Below are 21,062 nucleotides of genomic sequence, written 5' to 3' on the forward strand. Positions count from 1 at the left end.
GGCTTTGAAGCTGTCTCTCAAAGCCAGTCTCTTTGATGTCCACAAAATCCAAAGCAAACTACTTTAAATAGGTTAATGGAGCGCCAATAGACCTCATTTGCCTTTACTGACTGATATGATGCATGTTACCATCTTTACTTAACAGGTCAACATAAGCAGTGCAGCTTTATATTCTCCCTTCAACTCATTGCTGAAGGGAAACTATAACTATTTAACACTGGATACTGTTAAAAAGTAAGATTGTGTATTTTGATTGGCATTTAAAAAAAAGTCTTCAAAATGTAAAACTCTGTTGCTCTTTACTGCATCAGTAAACAGGCTAAGGTCATTTAATTCTTTGACAGACAGATCCAAGAGAAAAGAAAGGAAGATATTTTGTTAAAATTACTTTTCACTACATGACAAAGTTAAATAACTGACAAGACTTGAGGAGAATCAGATTTTCTTAAACTGCCCTTTCTCACAAGTGCAGAGCAGGGGATGGTCCCCTTCAAAGGCGTCCTCGCTACTGGAAACGATCTGTCTGATTTTGGCACGGGCGGCGTCTAGGAGAGCGCGCAGGAGGCAGGACACAGGACAACCCATCACTCACTGTGAGTTCACACCTGCAGTATTCTCACATCAATGCAATCTGTTATCACACAAGCTTTGTGGTAGGGAGCTGGCAGATGATGATGTTTAATATTCAGTCCCACTGGGTCAGTATGCTGTTGCTAACAACTAGGAAACACAGTTAGCATACCCATAGTGCCCAAAACAAAACAAACAAACAAAAAAATGTTCATAAAAACAAAAACATCTCATCTTATTACAGCAGATAATGAAAAGTCAGGGTATAGTCACCAGTCATGGTTTTACTCTCTTTGTCATAGACTTATGAGTAAAAATGCACAATTATGGTGTAGTGTAGCTTACTGCCTCGTTGTATTCTGAACAGTGTTGGTCAAGTTACTTGAAAAAAGTAATCAGTAACTAATTACTGATTACTTCCCAAAAAAGTAATCCCGTTACTTTACTGATTACTTATTTTCAAAAGTAATTAATTACTTAGTTACTTAGTTACATTTTAAAAACACAATTTACAACCTGAATAGGTGATAAATAGATCTTTCAGCCCAATTCTACTTTTTCTGCATAATCCATCATACAAAATGTAATCAAATGGAAAAGTCTCTTTTTAAAACTTGTTTTATTAGTTTTAGTCTTTTAACTTTATGCATCAAGAAAACATTTAATTATATGCAACATTCTCTGACTGGAAGAAATTTGTTTAATACTTAAAGCTATTTTCTGCACATTCCAGCACATAAAATATTTTTTTTTGTGTTTACACTCACTCTTTCAAATAGATGCAAGTAAAACACAGCAGAAAATAAATAAAGTCAGACTAGCGGTCCTTTTGCTCTAGTTTTACCTGTAAAGCAGGAGTGGCGTAGGCGGAGGTTTTCCCTGGTGCAGGTGTGCCGCTGCGGTCAGTGGAAGAATCCGCAAGTTTCTCTGTGAATTTCCCATTACGTCGTAGCGCACTCGGTGCTTGCTTGGAAGTTTAGGGGGGGTTTTTTTTGCTGTAAAAGAAAAGTTTTCTTCCCACGCACAATGCTAATGGACGCTAATGTTTTTGTCACTTTTTACGGAATCAAACTTAAAGTAAGGTCAGTACTGCCACGCTTTAAACGCTGCACGCTCATACTCTCTCCGCACTCGATATATGATCCACTGTTGATCTGCAGACAGCTGTTGTCACGAACAGCGCACTCGCTTACGTCACTGTCATGAGACATTCTCGCAAAAAAATCACGGTTTTAGTAACGCAGTAATGCAGCGTTCCTACGGGAAAGTAACGGTAATCTAATTACCGTTTTTGCAATAGTAATCCCTTACTTTACTCAAAAAAAGTAATCGGATTACAGTAACGCGTTACTGCCCATCTCTGATTCTGAAGCTATTGGATCTTCACACATCACTGAAGGATTTGCAAGTTTGTGATCTTTGACTTTGGTTATGGTAAATGGACTGGTTCTTATATAGTGCTTTTATACTCTTCTGAGCACTCAAAGCGCTTTACACAACTTGTGCACATTGTTCTAAGTAGCATTCACACACATTCATACTCCGATGAATGCATCGGTTAATATCTTGCCCAAGGATATTTGGCATGCAGACTAGGGGAAGCCAGGAATCGAACCACCAACCTTCCGATCAGTAGATGACCTGCTCTACCGCCTGAGCTACAGCCAACCTGTTAATCACCAATCAGTGTACATAACACTTCTGGGGCTAATATTACTCCTGGCTTAAAGAGAAAAAAAGGGGAAAAAAACTGAAGTGCTCATTGTCACCATAAAGACATTGGAGCAAGTGATGGCAAAATTGCAGATGTGTAATCGAACAACAGCACAGAACTATTCTTCTCAAAATGCTGCTGTGGATAAATTGCCATGGATAGATTGTCAAGGCTGCAATTTATCCAACATTTTGTGCTGAAATGTATTCAGGTTCTCCTTAAGTATCTTTTACAGCAGCACTTTACTTTTTTTCTGATTTTATCTTTTTTCACTCAACTTTCTATTTTGGCCTTGCCGTGCAATTACAGCACCCATTAATGTCTCCATTCTCTCCTGTGCTCTTGGAAAAACGCCCCAGATCAGTGTCAAATGGGGAGGACTAAAATAACCTCTGTAACATGCGTGTAATATACCAGCATTGAAAGATGATTCAATATTTATTTACTAATGTTGGAAAGCAAATGGCTTTTAGACAAACAATGTTTCGAATGTGTTCTTTGGTTACCTGCAGGCCAAGCTTACTTGCACTGTAACTACACTTTATATGATACCGGTAATAGATATTCAGATAGTCATACAGAATTTTTTGGCACGCAGGTCAAATATTTTATCAATGTGGATACAATTCTCCACCATTAATTGTACAAGGACAAAGTATGTCAAACATAGCCACGAGCTTGATTTTGAACCACCTTTACATCTTTATTCTGTGCTAGTACAAAATATTGTGTGGCAGTGCTTTCATTCTCAATATCATGCTTTATTTTGTGACCTTCAAAGGTGTTTTGGCATAAAGAATGTGTACATGAAGGCGTGTTTACTGGAGATGACAGAACATGCTGAGCTGTTTGCACAGTATTGCCATGGAAGTGATCATGCTGTTGTGATGTGTGGGCGCCGAAACACCGGCGGGCAGTTGCCAAAGGAACTGAGTCTGTGATAGTGATGCATCACACCAATACTAGACATGGGATATTAAAAGGACTCTGCACTGCTGGCAATACATCAAACTTGCACCACTAGACACAACCTGGGGTTTTGATCCATTCAGACCACAGTACAGACTTGGCTCTCAGCTGAATGGATTTTGCAAATGCTGTCACATAAGGCTATGATAATGGTTTTTCATGTCAGTCCAAGGGAGAATAGTGTGAAAATCAAATCCTAAAGGGGAGACATACTAACTAACATGAAAAATGGAAACAACACACTGTTATTTCCTTTTTACAGTACAGAGTATGATAAAATCTGATTACTCAATAGACTGTCCATGGAATACCTACATGAATACCAAACAAGCTTGCCTGATTTAAGGCTGGAAGGATAAAAACATCACAAATCAGCTGTAATGACCTCAGAAGCTACAGGATTAGAAATTACAGCCATATCAATTAAGATACATAGAGCACAACCTCACCTACTTACATACAGTCATATGTGAAAGTTTGGGAACCCCTGAGCAAATGACATGACAGGAGAAGCACATTCAACTAGTTTATAAATGCTTTAGATAAGACCATCAACTAAGATCCAGAAATATAATGTTCAGCCTGTCAGAAAGCTTCTTCTGCATGTAAAAGACTCATCATGTCAGCCCAACCTTTCAGAGGGTGGCTGACACTAATGAGCAGTCATTCATCACTGTAAGAAAGCCAGCAGGATGATTATTCCTGCAAGTTGGTTTGCTGCTGGTGGATGACCGCTCATCAGCATGAGCTATGGATGAATCTCAGGTGTTACGGGCTGAATTCTGTTCTTATTGGCTCTATTTAAATCACGAGGTCCAGCAATTTGGTCTTTAACTTCAGGGAAGTTATTTGGGTTTTTTTTAATCATTTAAAGTATCCTTCTAAGATAAGATAATATGTGCCTTTTATTTAGACCTCAGTATAGCACTTGTTATTGTTGACCGCAATATTTCACTACAGAGATTAGAACATACATGTAGGTAATAAAGAAACTGTGCTTTGAATCACATCTCTCTAACAGACTTTAATTTGTTCATGAAAACAGAACTACAGTTCTAAGCCAGGTGACACAAATCTACTACTTAAACTACAGGCGTGTCTTAAAGACACAAAGGCCTGGATGACCTCTAATTTCAGGCTTCTAAATGTAGACGAATTGAGGTAATTGTTCCTGGCCTTAAACATTTTAGAAATATGGTGTCATGGTACTTCAAGTTAAGGGTTTGTGAAGACGGTTTGTTCAGTTTGGCTACCACAGGTTTGTAGAGCTTGTAAGAGTAGAATGGGAAGCAGAGCCTTCAGTCCCATCTTCTGTGGAACCAGCTCCCAGTTTGGCTTTTGGAAACAGAAACCCTCTCTACTTTTAAGATTAGGCTTACAACTTCCCCAGTCAGGGATGGATCAGGTGACCCTGAAACAATGCTTAGTTCAGTTCAGCCCTAGACTGGTGGGAGCTTCCCATGATACACACTCAGTGCTTTTTCTTCGGTCATAAACTCTTTAAACTGTGTCTTTTGTCCAGTTTCTCTCTGCTCTCTTCTCTTTCCCCTTCAGAGCTTGGTTCAGAGGTTTCTTCCTGTTCCTGTTTTTCTTCACACTTTTACCAAGTGCTTGATCATAAGGGTTCATCTAATTGTTGATGTTTTCTCTTTATTATTATAGGGGTCTTTGTTCTAGCACCTTGAGGCGACAGTTGTTGTAATGATAACTCTGACATCATTGGCCATTTCCACGTCAAGCTATTCTTCAGTTTCCAAACTCAGTGTGTGTGGCTGCTCTCCCAGGTGTTACAATAACATTTAACACCTATTCATTCATGAAAAAGAGGATTTATGAAGTTAGCTTTCTAGTTTCCATGTAGAGATGATACACCATGTTCTGACTGAGGGAATTCTAAAAAGCTGAAACAGTTCTACTATCACTTTGGGCATAAATAAAGACAGAAAACAGCATCAGTGTTTGTAACGTTAGTGAAGTTGGGCTAGATGGCATATAATGGTGTGGTACCTGGTGGCTAGCTACAGAGCTATGGCTAGGATAATACAAAACACTGGCACAGCAGGATGGAGGATGAGTATTACATTTTTTCCTCAAAAAAATCTTAGTTAACCTCAGAGTGGTTTATTTCTGATGCGTCCTAAAGCTTAACAATGTCCTGCACATTAACAATGCTAATAAAAAGCTACAAAGGCTGATAATAACCCCAGAGTATTTTGAGAGCTGTTTACATTAAATAAAACCCAATACAACACTTAAAAAAGTCCACAGCCTTAATTAACACAGTAGCAGCTTGGATCCCGAGGCAGGGTTAATATGTAATCACCTACCAAGGACTGAACTGAACTGAATTACAAAAGGGTGTTAAGATTTTTATTGTTTCTGTAAACAAAATTATTTATATCTATATAGCTTGTCCCAAACAGGAAGTGGCCAAAATTGTAGTTCCAATCACTGCTTGCATATGACATGGCTTTTTGAGTATTTTTTAAAGAATTATATGGTCAGTATTATGGCAGAACATCCCAGAAGTTTTTGCTTAAGTTTTGTGGAGTTATAGTCTAGTTTACTGTTAGTTTCTTAGCATTAATTAGCTGATAGGTATAGCTCTACATTGCGGCTATACAGTTTATGAACAATCAGGCTTGTTAACCAACTTAGCCATTTAATAAATTAGCGCTCCACCCAGGTGATTAATGACTTCAAAAAAGCAACATGGTGGCAACCAAATTTTTGATATTGCACTTTCTATCTCCATCTTTGCTATTGTGAGTTCGGGATTCTTTATTTGCCATTTCTGTTCTTCATCCAGATAATGTCTCTGTTTCCTCCTACATATAGAGTGTCTGTTATAACCTATTTATTACCACAGGTAATCAGTATTATTATGTGAAAATGCTGAAAGACAGATCAGGGGTTGATCATACAAAACAACTTTGATTCTGAAAAGGGGGAAACTAAAAGGAGATTGCTTGCTATTTCATATTAGGGTTGTGAAAACTGGGCAAATATAATGTTCCAGTATTCATTCAAAAAGACCCAGGCAGAATCCAACCATTGGAAATTGGAATATAAACTAATATTTCCTCTATGTTTGCCTTTAGTTGCTGAGCTGATACTTGATGACATGTTCTTCAGTTATGGTCGACTAAATCGTAAACTTCTCTTTCTTTCTCCTTGCACTGCCAGCAGTATATATAAAGTCTGAAGCAGAGAGCGCTGCACCTAGTCCTATGTCAAACAGCTGTTCTGACTTTGACACAAGTGGGTGCTTTGAGACTTCTAGCAGGTGATGCTCCATTAACCCCTCTAGCAGCTTTTCTCTAGTGTCTAACAACTTTTTGTGCATTCTGTCCCACTTGGTAGACAACAGACATGCTTTTCTTCTCTAGAATTAATGATTAATTTCTGCACTTGGTAACAATTTTATTATATGTTTCATTTTATAATCAGTATTAGTAACATTGGTTGACAGACCCATTTTAAATGGAATTGTAAAGTTTACCTGGGCCCTGATATATAAAACTGAATCATAAGATCATCGCAAATGATTCTAAAATGGTCTGATGATAATGGCTCATTCATAAAGGATGCTGATCTTTCATTAGCAGAATGCAGGTATCCTATTTGTTACACAAAGCTCAAAACAAATCGGCTTAAACTGATTACACCTGTCTTGTGACTTTCCTTCATGTCACACAAATGCAGATTTACTGAGCAATAGTCATGGACCAAACATTTTTTTCAGTCAGTTAAATGGGGGCTTGACAAGCCAAGCCAGAGAGGAAGCTCAGGAGTGTGTCACTACTCCAGTAAACAGAGCAGCTGCTCTGAAATTATCTATTTGTTCTTTTTAAGTACCAACCAGTTACAACACACACGTGTCATTATCACAGTATATGAAGGTTCACAGTACATGAATGTAAGTGAAAGGTTTTCATCAGCATTCCCACGCACTCCTATTCAAACATCAGAAAACGAAGCAGATGGTTAGCATTCACGACAGAACCGATCTTTCAATGACAGCCTGTTTAGAAATGTGCATCCTCAGACTGACATATTCTATGTGCATGCACACAAACATTCAATTGTGATTCTACTGCCTCTGAGCACCCACCTAGACAGGAAAGCATTTCTCATCAAAGTCACTCCTCGCTACACTTCTTTAAAGGTAACCTATTGGGATCCTGGGAGAAAGTAACGGCAGGGCTCTCAAATGAAAGTTTGTGTTGCTGCCTGGCTGTAAAAACCAAACATCTGGACAGTGGCTTTCTCACTGTTTTATTGAAATTCCATTTTGTTTTAAGGTCTTTGTCCTGAATAAACAAAAAGGGACTTAGATGGAATGAGAATTTAAGATAAATGGTGGGAGCTATTCACTGTGCCTCAGGGAGTTTTTTCAATAGCAAACCTGGTGAAATAAATGCAGTTTTTACCACCTTATTTGAAGAACAAACCGTTCCCTGATGAGCCCATTAAAACATGTGTTTTCTCATGTAAAGCTGATCCTAAAGGCTTATTGTTGTCAATAACTTTTTGTTCTGTTGTTCCTGTTGCCTTCCTTTTGAAGTTCAGAAGCTGCTGAGAAATGGGAACAATTTCTTCAAATAGTTCCTGTAATAAAACCACTGTGTGGAGGAAGTGCTTTTTTTTCTTTCATCAATCTGCTTTCTGATCTTTTTGCATCTGGGCCAGTGAATCCAATCAGAATACAAGCTTTAAGCCCCTTGATTCCACCATCTAAAGTTGATGGTCTCCCACCTTGTAAGCTGCCTATCAGATAATAAGCAGGACTTGAATACCAGCCGGTATGCTGCAATGAGGGTGGTCCTGGTGTTTTCACCTGACGTCCAACGTGTCTTTGCTGGCCCTGTCTCACTGTTCTCCCCGGGGAAATCTCCCAAGAACAGCTGTCCTTATCGATGTGCCGGCTTCCCGCTCACTGCCTGCCTGGGCCGCATTCTCCATGACAGCAGCACCGAGGTAGCGGTAATCTGCCAAGACTTCAACAAAATTAAACCGCCAACCAGGCCACCAGGGGAGAGGCAATAGGGAAAGATTTCCTGCTCACTGTGATATGGCAACATAGGCCAAAGACATTAATACGGCACTGCATCTGCGAGAAATAAGCATTGCTAAGCATACAAATCTGGAGCTCCTAGTGCTTCTGTTATTGCTTTCCTCTGAAAGGGTAGTTCACGAAAAATGTGATTTAAGAAAAAACAATATTTTTCACACATCTGTTATTTGTCCCCCCACATGATTTGGCTGGCTTTGTCAGATGTCACGTCCATAATAGATGCAGTTTTGTTTTGTTGTGCTTAAACTGACAAAACTCACAAAAACTTGTGACTTCATGCACTCAGATCATCAACAGGACTGACAGTTACCAAAGGCAAATCTTGAGCATAGCTACAATATAAAATAATAACTTAAGAATCAATAAAGCTATTTTAATCCCTTCACTTTTTTATTGGCCATGAATTTACTAGGCACAATATTTAACATCCATCATATCAAAGATTCCTCTGGTGTGTTGAAACTTCCACAACTTTGAACGTACACCACCTTGAGAGCATTATTCTTATTTTCCTAATATTGTCGCTTGAAAACATGATGCTTACATTTCTTTTTCTGTTTGATTATGCTTCAATTTGCTATTTCTCTACCTCTTGTCAAGTTAAATTGTCTGGAGAAAGTACAGGAGAAGCTGTTGTCAGCAGATGAAGGACATTTGAGAAAAGAAATTCAGATTATGATTTCTGAATTGCTATATGAATCATATTGAGTCACATGACTTCATGTTGTCGTTGCAGTCTCTGTCAGTTTTTCTGATTTTTGTTTATCAAGCTTGTAACATGACTTTTAATAAAGTAGATTGTATTTCCACGTGGTACATCAAAACAATATTTACTGGAGACCTGAAACATTTAAGACAAATATTCTTCTATTATTGGGAATTTTACAAGAATACCTACCAAACATTGGTTTAATAACATTCACACGACTATAAAAGTTCCTGAAAGCAGAAAATTGGCAACCAGCAGGGTACTAATTTGCCATCACACACAGTATAGCACCGGTCTTTGATATCTTTTATCACTTCATTGCAATAGCTGATAAATTTGCTGGCAAGAATTGCTTCACCTAATCAGGAAACTGGCAAAGCAATTAGCCCACCAATATTGAGAGGTGATTAAGGAGATTTTTCTGTCCATTGTCACTTCATATTTTTAAGAATAAAAGTAATCACGAGAAGCAGGATTATGGATCGACTCCACCATAACAGTGTGGAGAAATTTCTCAACTCGTGGATACGAAACACATAGTGTTTCCGGACAGCGACGATACCGTCTTGCCTGCAACATGATGGATCTTTCTAAAACATTCTCTTGGACTCTTAAACCCCCACAAAATGGCGTAAAGCGTGTTGTGGTTCAGGGTAAAATACACTCAGTTATTGCATATAAAACCAACTTCTCTTCCTCCATATTTGAGGTGTCATGAGAAAACAGCACCGCTAATTGAGGGCTAAAACAAGGAAAGAGAAGAGAGGCACGAGGATTAGATAAAGTCTGGCACATACTGAGATGATAATAAGCAAGGCTGGAAAGTGAGGGGAGAGAGCGAGAATGGAGAGAGAAAAAGAGAGAGACAAAAACAGATGAAAACAGAGAGGGGGCGGTTATAAAATGATTAAGGGACATGCTATATAGAATTTCCTGATTTGAAAAACACAAACAGGTCTGTCAGATGGCTCTGCCTCACCATCTGTTCTCTCCTGCCAAAATGTACAAGCGATGCTTCACCTTTTTGAACATAAATAGATTTCTGATCCAGAAATATTATTGGCCTTAGAAAGTTTGGTGGTAGCTGCACATGTGGAAACAAACATGTCCGGGTACATCAAGTAAAATCAATTGTGTGAAAAAAAAATATGTATTTGAACAATATTTTTCTGTGTAACCCTTTTTGATGTGATGTAGTTAGGAAACATTGTTGCAGTGTTTATGTTCTTAAAATGAGTACATAACCCTACCATCTGAACATCCCTAGACAGATTCAATATTTGGTAATGCTTTTAAATATAAGTCAGTCTGGTACACAAACACTAACTACATCAATAAATATAAAGTACAATTTTCCATTTTTGACAATGCCAAAAAAAGAAAAGAAAGGAAATAGAGATATTCTTTGAAAGTGGAATTAATAGCATAGCAGACTGCCAACACATGGAAAACTGCTTGGAAGTCTAATTCGCTTTGGAAAATTTGGTGTTAAAGATAATTACACTCCAAAAATGATTTCCCTTCTTTGGACTTTGAGACTGTTGGCTGTTCCACAGCAAAGACTGCTGTTTGGTTTCTGGGTTATAGTTGTTGACCCAGCTGTGACTACCACTGAAACCTCCAGATGATGGTTGGGTCATCCCAGGTTTGCACACTTCATTACAGACTTGCTTTTCATCTATGAGATCACAACTGAGCAAGATTTAGACGCGCTGAAGTTACAGCGATCACCTGTTGCAAAGATAATTGTCACACAGCAGGAAGAGTGTCTGAACGTATAAATAGCACATGTTAGCATCAGAAGCTATGGTGTCTGTGTCAAGTGATTCCCCCTTTAAAACAGTCTTACAACTACTTGTCCTGTTCTCCAGTTTGAATCATTTTCTACGGCTTCGTTTTAATAATCCCTCACTGTTCCTGAACCTTTCTTACATATTAAAGACCATACCTTAAAATGCATTGCTTTGTTTCCCAATGTCTACTTTGGGCTAGTCTCTGTGCTGCGGACCTAGCCACTAGCAAAACCAGCCCTTAAGCAGTTAGCATCACCTTAGAAACAGTCAAAATAGCTTAATAACTGTTTTGTGGTGATGGCCTGTGCTGCTTTTTTTGCAGGTCTGCTATCTAGAGCTGTTACAGATTATTAAAGCATGTCATAGATGATGTAGACAGCAAGCTTTAAGTGTATGTCACTGTAATAACTTGCATTCTTCATACATTCTTAGTATAATAGGGACACTGGCTATGGATGTCTATAGAGAGAGAAAATAGATGACTGTGATGTTTATTGCAACGTCAACTGCATTGGCTCCTAGCGACTTCATCCTAAGAGTTAAATCAGGGAATACATAGGCTGTATTTTTATTTAAACCTTGACAGTTCTGTGTTTCACATGCTGTATTATTACCATTGAGTAAAGGGTTAACAGTGCATGCTCTCTAAATACTTTGCTGGTATTTTTGCATCATACACCCTCCGGCCCCTTCTTGTCCGGAGCCTGTGAGTCTGGACACAGAGACTGAAGCCCAAAGTGCTACTGGCTGGCTAATGCTGCTTGGACACACATGTGTGCACACCTACACACACATACACACCTTCTCTCTCTAAAAGAGACATTTCTTTTGCAAAACCCTGTGGCACGTAAAGTGCACTCGGATTTGGTCACATACACTGTGTAGAGTACAGTGGGAGAACCCGATATCTCTCACAGTATCATTCAAAAACTATTGATTTTTAACGTTTCATAAAAGGAAGGTGCATTATAGTAATATGATGCCTGCTAATCTGAGCACTATAATAAATGGTTGCAGATAACTCTGTAATCATTTAAGTTTCTGCTTACTCTGAGCGTACAACTTCAAAGGTAATTATTTCAAGGGTTTTATTTAAGGTTCTACATGTAGCTTTGGAAGTATGAATGAATAACAGCAAATGCATATTTTTTTGGCATTTTAATTTGTTCGCATGCACGAGGAGAAGCAACAGGTTTCAGAACGTCTGCCATAAGTAACACCCCATTCTGGTTTTAATCCAACTGCAGATATTTTAGTGAAATCAACAAGTGCATGCAGTTTTTGAAATACTAAAATATTAAGCTCCCCACGACTTCTAAGGCAGAAAATGCACTTGACACTTTTATTAAGCCTCAAGGGGAAAAAAAACATTGCAGTTCATTGAAAAGCACTAACATAACTTTTGTTTGCCAGAAAAGCTTTGCCAAAAGATGAAACTTCATTCATGTGTCAGAGTGGGTCAGAATTTCTGCAGTTCTGCTTAAAAGAAAAAAAGCAGCACAGCATTTTATCATCCATATAATTCCACTTCAATGCCACATTTTTAATTAAGGATACTGTATGGTTCCCCAGTAAAGATAAATTAAACATTGTACACATTTACAAATCTGCAATCACAGCAGTGCTAAGCATTTACACAATCAGAGAAAATGCTCTTACTAAGCAGTATTAATTTATAAGACATTACAATAGCTGACATAAAACTAGAAGGGAAATGAGAGTCCTCATCATATTACAAGAGCTATTCCGATGGTGTTTTACCTCTGTAGTCCTCCTGGATGATTACAATAGTGCCACAGTGGGAGGTGAAATAAAGCTGTACAGCTGGATATAGCTAGCATCAGATGACTTAATCAGGCCATAAAGAAAGCCTCACTTACAGATGCTGTGTTGCCCCTGTGCTCCGCATTTCATCAGCCCCAGGGAAAGGTGAAATATGCTTCCTCTGAAGGTAATGTGCCCTATCTCCGTCCAAGCGGTGACAAATTTATCGCCCCCTCGACTATTTACAATCCGTCTGAGCCATGATGATTTGGCTTGTGTTATTTAAGCTGCAGAAGTAAAGCCATGTTACTGCTGTTCTGAGGTGCCAACAAAGGGGAACAGCAAGAAAAGGGGGGAAAGTAAAAAAAAAAAAAAAGGTACCACTTTACAATAAGGCTCCCCTTATAGATGCTAATAAATAGTTTATAGCTATATTATTAATTAATTTGTAAATGCTTTATAAACCATTATTAATGGTTTATTATGCATTAGTTAAGGGTGAGAAAGAGGAAAAAAACTGACCGGTTTCTTGCCAAATAGTGAGCCAAATGTGTTCACCTATATATTTCATCTAGAGTTGCTATATTAAACATTTCAGACTAAGTTACTATCCTGTAAGCACAATCAGCATTTGTAAACATATTTTTTATCATATAAAATTGTACTTCAGAAATGCATTATAAATATCCACAACTATCAATCGGAGCTTTGTTGTAAAGTGTAAAGCATAAAACCATTTATTAATGAATAATAAATATTTATAAATGCCAAATGGGAGCCTTATTGTAAAGTGTAAAGCATGACACCATTTATTTATGACTAATAAACATTTATAAATGCCAAACGGGAGCCTTATTGTAAAGTGTAAAGCATAACACCATTTATTAATGACTACTAAACATAAATGACAAAAGAGAGTTTTGTTGTAAAGTTTAAAACATGTCAACATTTATTAAGGACTAATAAACATTTATAAATGCCAAATGGGAGCCTTATTGTAAAGTGTAAAGCATAACACCATTTATTAATGACTACTAAACATTATAAATGACAAAAGAGAGTTTTGTTGTAAAGTTTAAAACATGTCAACATTTATTAAGGACTAATAAACATTTATAAATGCCAAATGGGAGCCTTATTGTAAAGTGTAAAGCATAACACCATTTATTAATCACTAATAAACATTTATAAATGACAAAAGATAGCTTTGTCGTAAAGTTTAAAACATGTCAACATTTATTAATCACTAATAAACATTTATAATTGCCAAAAGTGAGTCTTAAATGTATAATGTCACCATTTATAACACTTAGACCTAAATTACAATCAGTGCTTGAAATAACATTTAACTACTGTCAAAAATGGCAATGTATTGTAAGAGTAACACATGTAACATTAAATGTGTTTTTTAAAACACCAAACAGTCACCCACTCCAAAAAAAGTTCATGCCAGACTGGTTCAAACTGGAAATATTTTTTGTATGTCCTTAAATAAGCGTCCCAGTGGTCCATCAGGGTGTCGCGAACCAAGCCAAGATGACCACTCAAGAACCATCAGGTGTTCCTCCAGCAACTTCTCAGTGCGATTTCCTCTTAGTCTACGGACATGTCCTTTGATGGTCATCCAAGCCCTTTCGATATGCTGTGTATGACTGCCAGATTGAGGATCTACAAACCACCTGCTGTGATTTACAGTGTAATGTCTGTACCCTATGTTTGTCAAAACATTTTTCTAGGCTCTCCACTCATCACTGATAATGGCACTACCCAACTTAACATGCTGTCTGATCAGAGGAACAAGGTGGCGCCTTGATCGTTTTTCAACAAGTTTTAACACGAGCCTTCGCCTTTTGTCTTTAATTCCCATCATTCCAAATACCCATTTCTTCCTTTTCCATGCATTTCCAAAGCGTCCACGTGCATACTGAAAACAAAAAGAATAAAATTAAACAGAATTAAAATGAAAAAGAATAAAATTAAATATCTACAAAGAAACATTCAAAAAGATGGTTGCTTCTACTAATTTTTTTTACTTATGGTAAAGGTTTCCATGTTTAGAGGACACAGTCAGATCTGCATTGATTCTAACAAACCTGTCTGAGAGTTTACCAACCTTTCGCTGATGACGGAGACAGCTTTCATCTATAACCACAAATTCTCTGTCACCACCAAGACGGTGTCCATTGTTTATTCTGTGTCTTTTAATTGCACGTATACAAACATGTCGAATGTGTCTTGCCATGCTACTTAGTGTTCTGGAGCTGCCAGCCACTTCATCATCGATCATATCTACTTGTCTGAGCCTGAGCCCTTGTGAAAATTTGTGATAGAAATTGAGGCAATTATTACTTACTGAGGCCCTAATTTTATTTCACAAGTCTCGTATTGGTGTTCAATTATGAAAGGTGCATTGCTATTAATGTCTACATCTACATATACCTGTAAATGAACTTCATCCAACTGAAAAGAGATGTTTTTGATTTCTCAAAGAGGGAGCCAGTTCTAATTGTTCTGGAAACTCTCCTATGACTTGCTCTTTTGCAGCACCTGAGAACATATCAATGAGTTAAGTAAAGAAATGGACCCTTAAACAAGAGCATTAATTGAAAAGATAATCACAAAATTAAGTATGAAGAAAATAATAATGAAAAGAGGTTAATGCTCCCTCTTGCATTGATAACCGAAATATTTTGTTATATTTACTACATGCACTACATTATCATGCATTATACATACCACATATATTGGTCTTTCTTCACCACGGAAATCATTTTCATCTTATGGTGACAAACAGGACATCTAAGCTTCTTTTTTAGCAGGTGTTTCTTCTGCAGCCATTTAATGAGCCTTAGTGCCTTATATTTAGTTTGTTTTCCTTCTATTCTGGCGCGCAATCTCATTCCCAGAGACATTCTGGTGGAAAAAAATGAGTAATTTATTTTATTATCACCTCGAAACACCGTAAAATACTCTACGGGAGTCTAGTGCAAATCGGTTCAGAGTTAAAGAACTTCACATGCTATATAAAACAAGCCCTATAATCAAAAATAGTCCCACGCAAAAAAGAGGATTGTCTCACCTGTTATAATGTATCTCCGACTTTGTTATGTAGATCTAACCCGCTGGATTCATGCTAAAAAAATATGTTCTGCTGCCAAAGGGAGGGAAAACAAATTTAATTTAAACGCAGAGGAGCTTATACAACCATCCAATCACAGTTAACTTTATTAAGGAAAGCCCCTCCTCTCAGAGCGTGACAGGCAGTGGAGCGCTCTGGAAGGTCAAGCCAAAGGGGCACGAACAGACACACTGAAGGCGCTCGTTCAAGTTGCTGCGCCATGGATGGAGCAGAAGATAAAAATTTGTGTGCGTCTGCGACTTACACAGTTAGCACACGTTCGAAGAGATACAAAAAGCAGAGACTGGATGATCTAGATTGCACTAAGCCAACGACGTCAGCAGTTAGACATGAAGGTGAGTATAATGCTAGCTAGCTAGCTACCGAGCCATTTGGCTGCTAGCTACAGTGGCTAACTAACATCACATAACATGTGAATAGCTCTATTACTATTGGTTATTCCAAACGATTGATATCACTTAGTTGTATATTTTTAGTTTTGTTTATGTGCATCATTAAATTTATATTAAACACCCTGGTAAGGCAGTACACATAAGAATTATTTGCCTTGTTTTAGAAATGTCTGAACCACCACATGTGTATATAACAAAATTTTTACAAAGTGGCTTTTTATAAATTCAAGTTGTAACCGTTTTTAATCAATATTTTATTTGAGTTTCCCAAGTTTAGATTATAAATTATTTTAGTATTGTAATTTAATAATTGTTTGTTCTTTAGATTCTTCTTCTAATCCTGCCCCTACTGCAACTGCCCTTCTTAACAAGGAGCGAGAGAAACTGACTTTTCTTAAGGAGGAACTGGAGCGCGACACCCTGATGGACCACTGGGACGCTTATTTAAGGACATACAAAAAATATTTCCAGTTTGAACCAGTCTGGCATGAACTTTTTTTGGAGTGGGTGACTGTTTGGTGTTTTAAAAAACACATTTAATGTTACATGTGTTACTCTTACTGTCACGGTTCTGGGTCCGTTGGACCCAGTAGTTTGAGTTTTATTATGTTTTAGTTTGCATCAGGGATTGTTTTCTTGTTCTCTTGTAGTGTTGATGATGATGATGTTTATTATTTGAGTTTCATGTTTCTGTGGTGTTTAGGATTTGTTCTTCGGTTGTGTCTGCTTAGTATTTGTCTAGCTCCATGTGCCATTGTCTGTCTGTCTCTCTGTCGAGTTTGTGTCTTAGTGTGATGGTTTCTTGTTCCTGTTTTATTGTGATGGTCTGCGTCTCATGTGAGTGTGTTCAGTTTTACCTTTGTCTCGTCTTGTTGATCATTCCCAGCTGTGTCCACCACCTGTGTGTAATTCCCCTGTGATTCTCCGTGTATTTAAGTCATGTCTGCCGTCATTGTAGTTGCTGGTCCGTCTGTGTATTCCACCCTGCGTCATCTGTGTGTTTCCCTGCTGTCAACCGCCAAGTGTTTCTGCTCATGTTCAGGTTCGTGTTCTGTAGTTAGTTTGTTCCCAGTCTAGTTAGTCATAGCTCCCTTTGCCGTTTGTATTTACTTTCATGCTCAATAAACCACCTTCACACCTTCACGACTGCCTGCGTTTGGATCCTCCTTCATTGCCTCCACACGGCTCACCTCACTCGCCGTGACACTTACAATACATTGCCATTTTTGACAGTAGTTAAATGTTATTTCAAGCACTGATTGTAATTTAGGTCTAAGTGTTATAAATGGTGACATTATACATTTAAGACTCACTTTTGGCAATTATAAATGTTTATTAGTGATTAATAAATGTTGACATGTTTTAAACTTTACGACAAAGCTATCTTTTGTCATTTATAAATGTTTATTAGTGATTAATAAATGGTGTTATGCTTTACACTTTACAATAAGGCTCCCATTTGGCATTTATAAATGTTTATTAGTCCTTAATAAATGTTGACATGTTTTAAACTTTACGACAAAGCTATCTTTTGTCATTTATAAATGTTTATTAGTGATTAATAAATGGTTTTATGCTTTACACTTTACTACAAAGCTCCGATTGATAGTTGTGGATATTTATAATGCATTTCTGAAGTACAATTTTATATGATAAAAAATATGTTTACAAATGCTGATTGTGCTTACAGGATAGTAACTTAGTCTGAAATGTTTAATATAGCAACTCTAGATGAAATATATAGGTGAACACATTTGGCTCACTATTTGGCAAGAAACCGGTCAGTTTTTTTCCTCTTTCTCACCCTTAACTAATGCATAATAAACCATTAATAATGGTTTATAAAGCATTTACAAATTAATTAATAATATAGCTATAAACTATTTATTAGCATCTATAAGGGGAGCCTTATTGTAAAGTGGTACCAAAAAAAATTCATAAGATGTGATCATGTTCTCATAAGCTACTGCTGCTGGTTTACCATATCATCATTAAGTAAAATAAATAAATAAATAAATAAATATAAAAAAAAACACCCAGCACGCCCCTGCGGGCGGTTTATCCTTCAAGCTCGGGTCCTCTACCAGAGGCCTGGGAGCTTGAGGGTCCTGCGCAGTATCTTAGCTGTTCCCAGGACTGCGCTCTTCTGGACAGAGATCTCCGATATTGTTCCCGGGATCTGCTGGAGCCACTCGCCTAGCTTGGGAGTCACCGCACCTAGTGCTCCGATTACCACGGGGACCACTGTTACCTTCACCCTCCACATCCTCTCGAGCTCTTCTCTGAGCCCTTGGTATTTCTCCAGCTTCTCGTGTTCCTTCTTCCTGATATTGCTGTCATTCGGAACCGCTACATCGATCACTACGGCCGTCTTCTTCTGTTTGTCTACCACCACCATGTCCGGTTGGTTAGCCACCACCATTTTGTCCGTCTGTATCTGGAAGTCCCACAGGATCTTAGCTCGGTCATTCTCCACCACCCTTGGGGGCATCTCCCATTTTGACCTCGGGACTTCCAGGTTATACTCGGCACAGATGTTCCTGTACACTATGCCGGCCACTTGGTTATGGCGTTCCATGTATGCCTTGCCTGCTAGCATCTTGCACCCTGCTGTTATGTGCTGGATTGTCTCTGGGGCATCTTTACACAGCCTGCACCTGGGGTCTTGCCTGGTGTGATAGACCCCAGCCTCTATGGACCTTGTGCTCAGAGCTTGTTCTTGTGCTGCCATGATTAGTGCCTCTGTGCTGTCTTTCAGTCCAGCTTTGTCCAGCCACTGGTAGGATTTCTGGATATCAGCCACCTCCTCTATCTGCCGGTGGTACATACCGTGCAGGGGCCTGTCCTTCCATGATGGTTCCTCGTCTCCCTCCTCTTTCTTGGGTTTCTGCTGCCTGAGGTATTCACTGAGCACTCGGTCAGTTGGGGCCATCTTCCCAATGTATTCTTGGATGTTCCTTGTCTCATCCTGGACTGTGGTGCTGACACTCACCAGTCCCCGGCCCCCTTCCTTCCGCTTAGCGTACAGCCTCAGGGTGCTGGACTTGGGGTGAAACCCTCCATGCATGGTAAGGAGCTTTCTTGTCTTTATGTCAGTGGCTTCTATCTCCTCCTTTGGCCAGCCTATTACCCCAGCAGGGTACCTGATCACGGGCAGGGCGTACGTGTTGATGGCCCGGATCTTGTTCTTACCATTCAGCTGACTCCTCAGGACTTGCCTGACCCTCTGCAGGTACTTGGTGGTTGCAGCTTTTCTAGCGGCCTCTTCATGGTTCCCATTTGCCTGCGGGATCCCCAGGTACTTGTAACTGTCCTCTATGTCTGCAATGTTGCCTTCTGGTAGTTCAATCCCCTCAGTTCTGACTACCTTCCCTCTCTTTGTTACCATCCGACTACACTTCTCCAGTCCGAACAACATTCCAATGTCATTGCTGTATAGCCTGGTAGTGTGGATCAGTGAATCGATGTCTCGTTCACTCTTGGCATACAGCTCGATGTCATCCATGTACAGGAGGTGGCTGACAACTGCTCCGTTCCGTAGTCGGTATCCGTAGCCAGTCTTGTTAATGATCTCACTGAGGGGGTTCAGGCCTATGCAGAACAGCAGTGGGGACAGAGCATCTCCTTGGTAGATCCCGCACTTGATGGTGACTTGTGCTATGGGCTTGGAGTTGGCCTCTAGTGTTGTACGCCACATCCCCATTGAGTTCCTGATGAAGGCTCTTAGGGTCCCATTGATCTTGTACAATTCTAGGCATTCCAGTATCCAGCTGTGGGGCATTGAGTCATAGGCCTTCTTGTAATCAATCCAGGCAGTGCACAGGTTGGTCAGTCTGGTCTTGCAGTCTCGGCTGATTGTTCTGTCTACCAGTAGCTGGTGTTTTGCGCCTCTGGTATTCTTGCCAATTCCTTTCTGTGTCCCGCTCATGTATTGACCCATGTGCCTGTTCATCTTAGCCGATATGATGCCTGACAGGAGCTTCCATGTAGTACTGAGGCAGGTTATTGGTCGGTAGTTGGAGGGGACCGGTCCCTTCTTGGGGTCCTTGGGGATCAGGACCGTCCGGCCTTCAGTTAGCCATTCCGGGTGTCTCTCGTTAACTAGCAGCTGGTTCATTTGTGCTGCCAGACGCTCGTGGAGTGCAGTCAGCTTCTTCAGCCAGTATATATATATGTATCTGCTGGGGACAGGAAGAGACTGAACAGGGTGATCCGAAGGGCCAGCTCTGTTCTAGGATGCCCTCTGGACCCAGTGGAGGTGGTGAGTGACAGGAGAACGGCGGCTAAGCTGTCATCCCTGATGGACAACATCTCCCACCCCATGCAGCAGACTGTGACAGCACTGAGCAGCTCCTTCAGTGGGAGACTGCGGCACCCACGGTGTGGGACGGAGAGATTTCGCAGGTCTTTCCTCCCCACTGCTGTCAGACTCCATAATAAAGACTTTAACTGATCAAGCACACACATCCATACATATGCAATAATACTAAGTGCAATAATCCTTTCTGTCATCGTTGTATTTTTACTCAGTTGTATATAGTATTTGTATTTGTATTCTATTTTTATCTTATTGTATATTTATTTTATTTTATTCTACTGTATATAGTATTTTATTTTATTCTATTCTGTACAGTTGTGTACTGTATTTATTCTTATTGTATTCTAATTTTTGCCTCATAACTTTTGCACTGTCCACTTCCTGCTGTGACAAAACAAATTTCCCACGTGTGGGACTAATAAAGGTTATCTTATCTTATCTTATCTTATCTTATCTTATATATATATATATATAGCTGGATAGCGTAGTGGTTAAACTACACGCCTTTGGAACAGAGGATCGCAAGTTCGATTCCTGCCTGGGGCGTCTGTATCCAGTAAGGGTCCTAAGGCTAGACCCCCTATGCTAAGCAAGCCTACCGCAGACATGAGCGAGAC

General features: G+C 39.2%; 1 long non-coding RNA gene across 1 annotated transcript; it reads right to left on the reverse strand.

Moving 5' to 3' along the window:
- Nucleotides 1-13,652: 13,652 nt before the first annotated feature.
- Nucleotides 13,653-15,748, reverse strand: LOC308386154. The gene is made up of 3 exons (XR_013969736.1): nucleotides 15,676-15,748; nucleotides 15,333-15,509; nucleotides 13,653-14,520 (listed from the first exon to the last, which is right to left on the reverse strand). It is a non-coding gene; the product is annotated as an uncharacterized lncRNA (long non-coding RNA).
- Nucleotides 15,749-21,062: the final 5,314 nt, after the last annotated feature.

Source organism: Rhamphochromis sp. 'chilingali' (assembly GCF_963969265.1).
Source record: "Rhamphochromis sp. 'chilingali' genome assembly, chromosome: 18".
NCBI classification, from domain to species: domain Eukaryota; kingdom Metazoa; phylum Chordata; class Actinopteri; order Cichliformes; family Cichlidae; genus Rhamphochromis; species Rhamphochromis sp. 'chilingali'.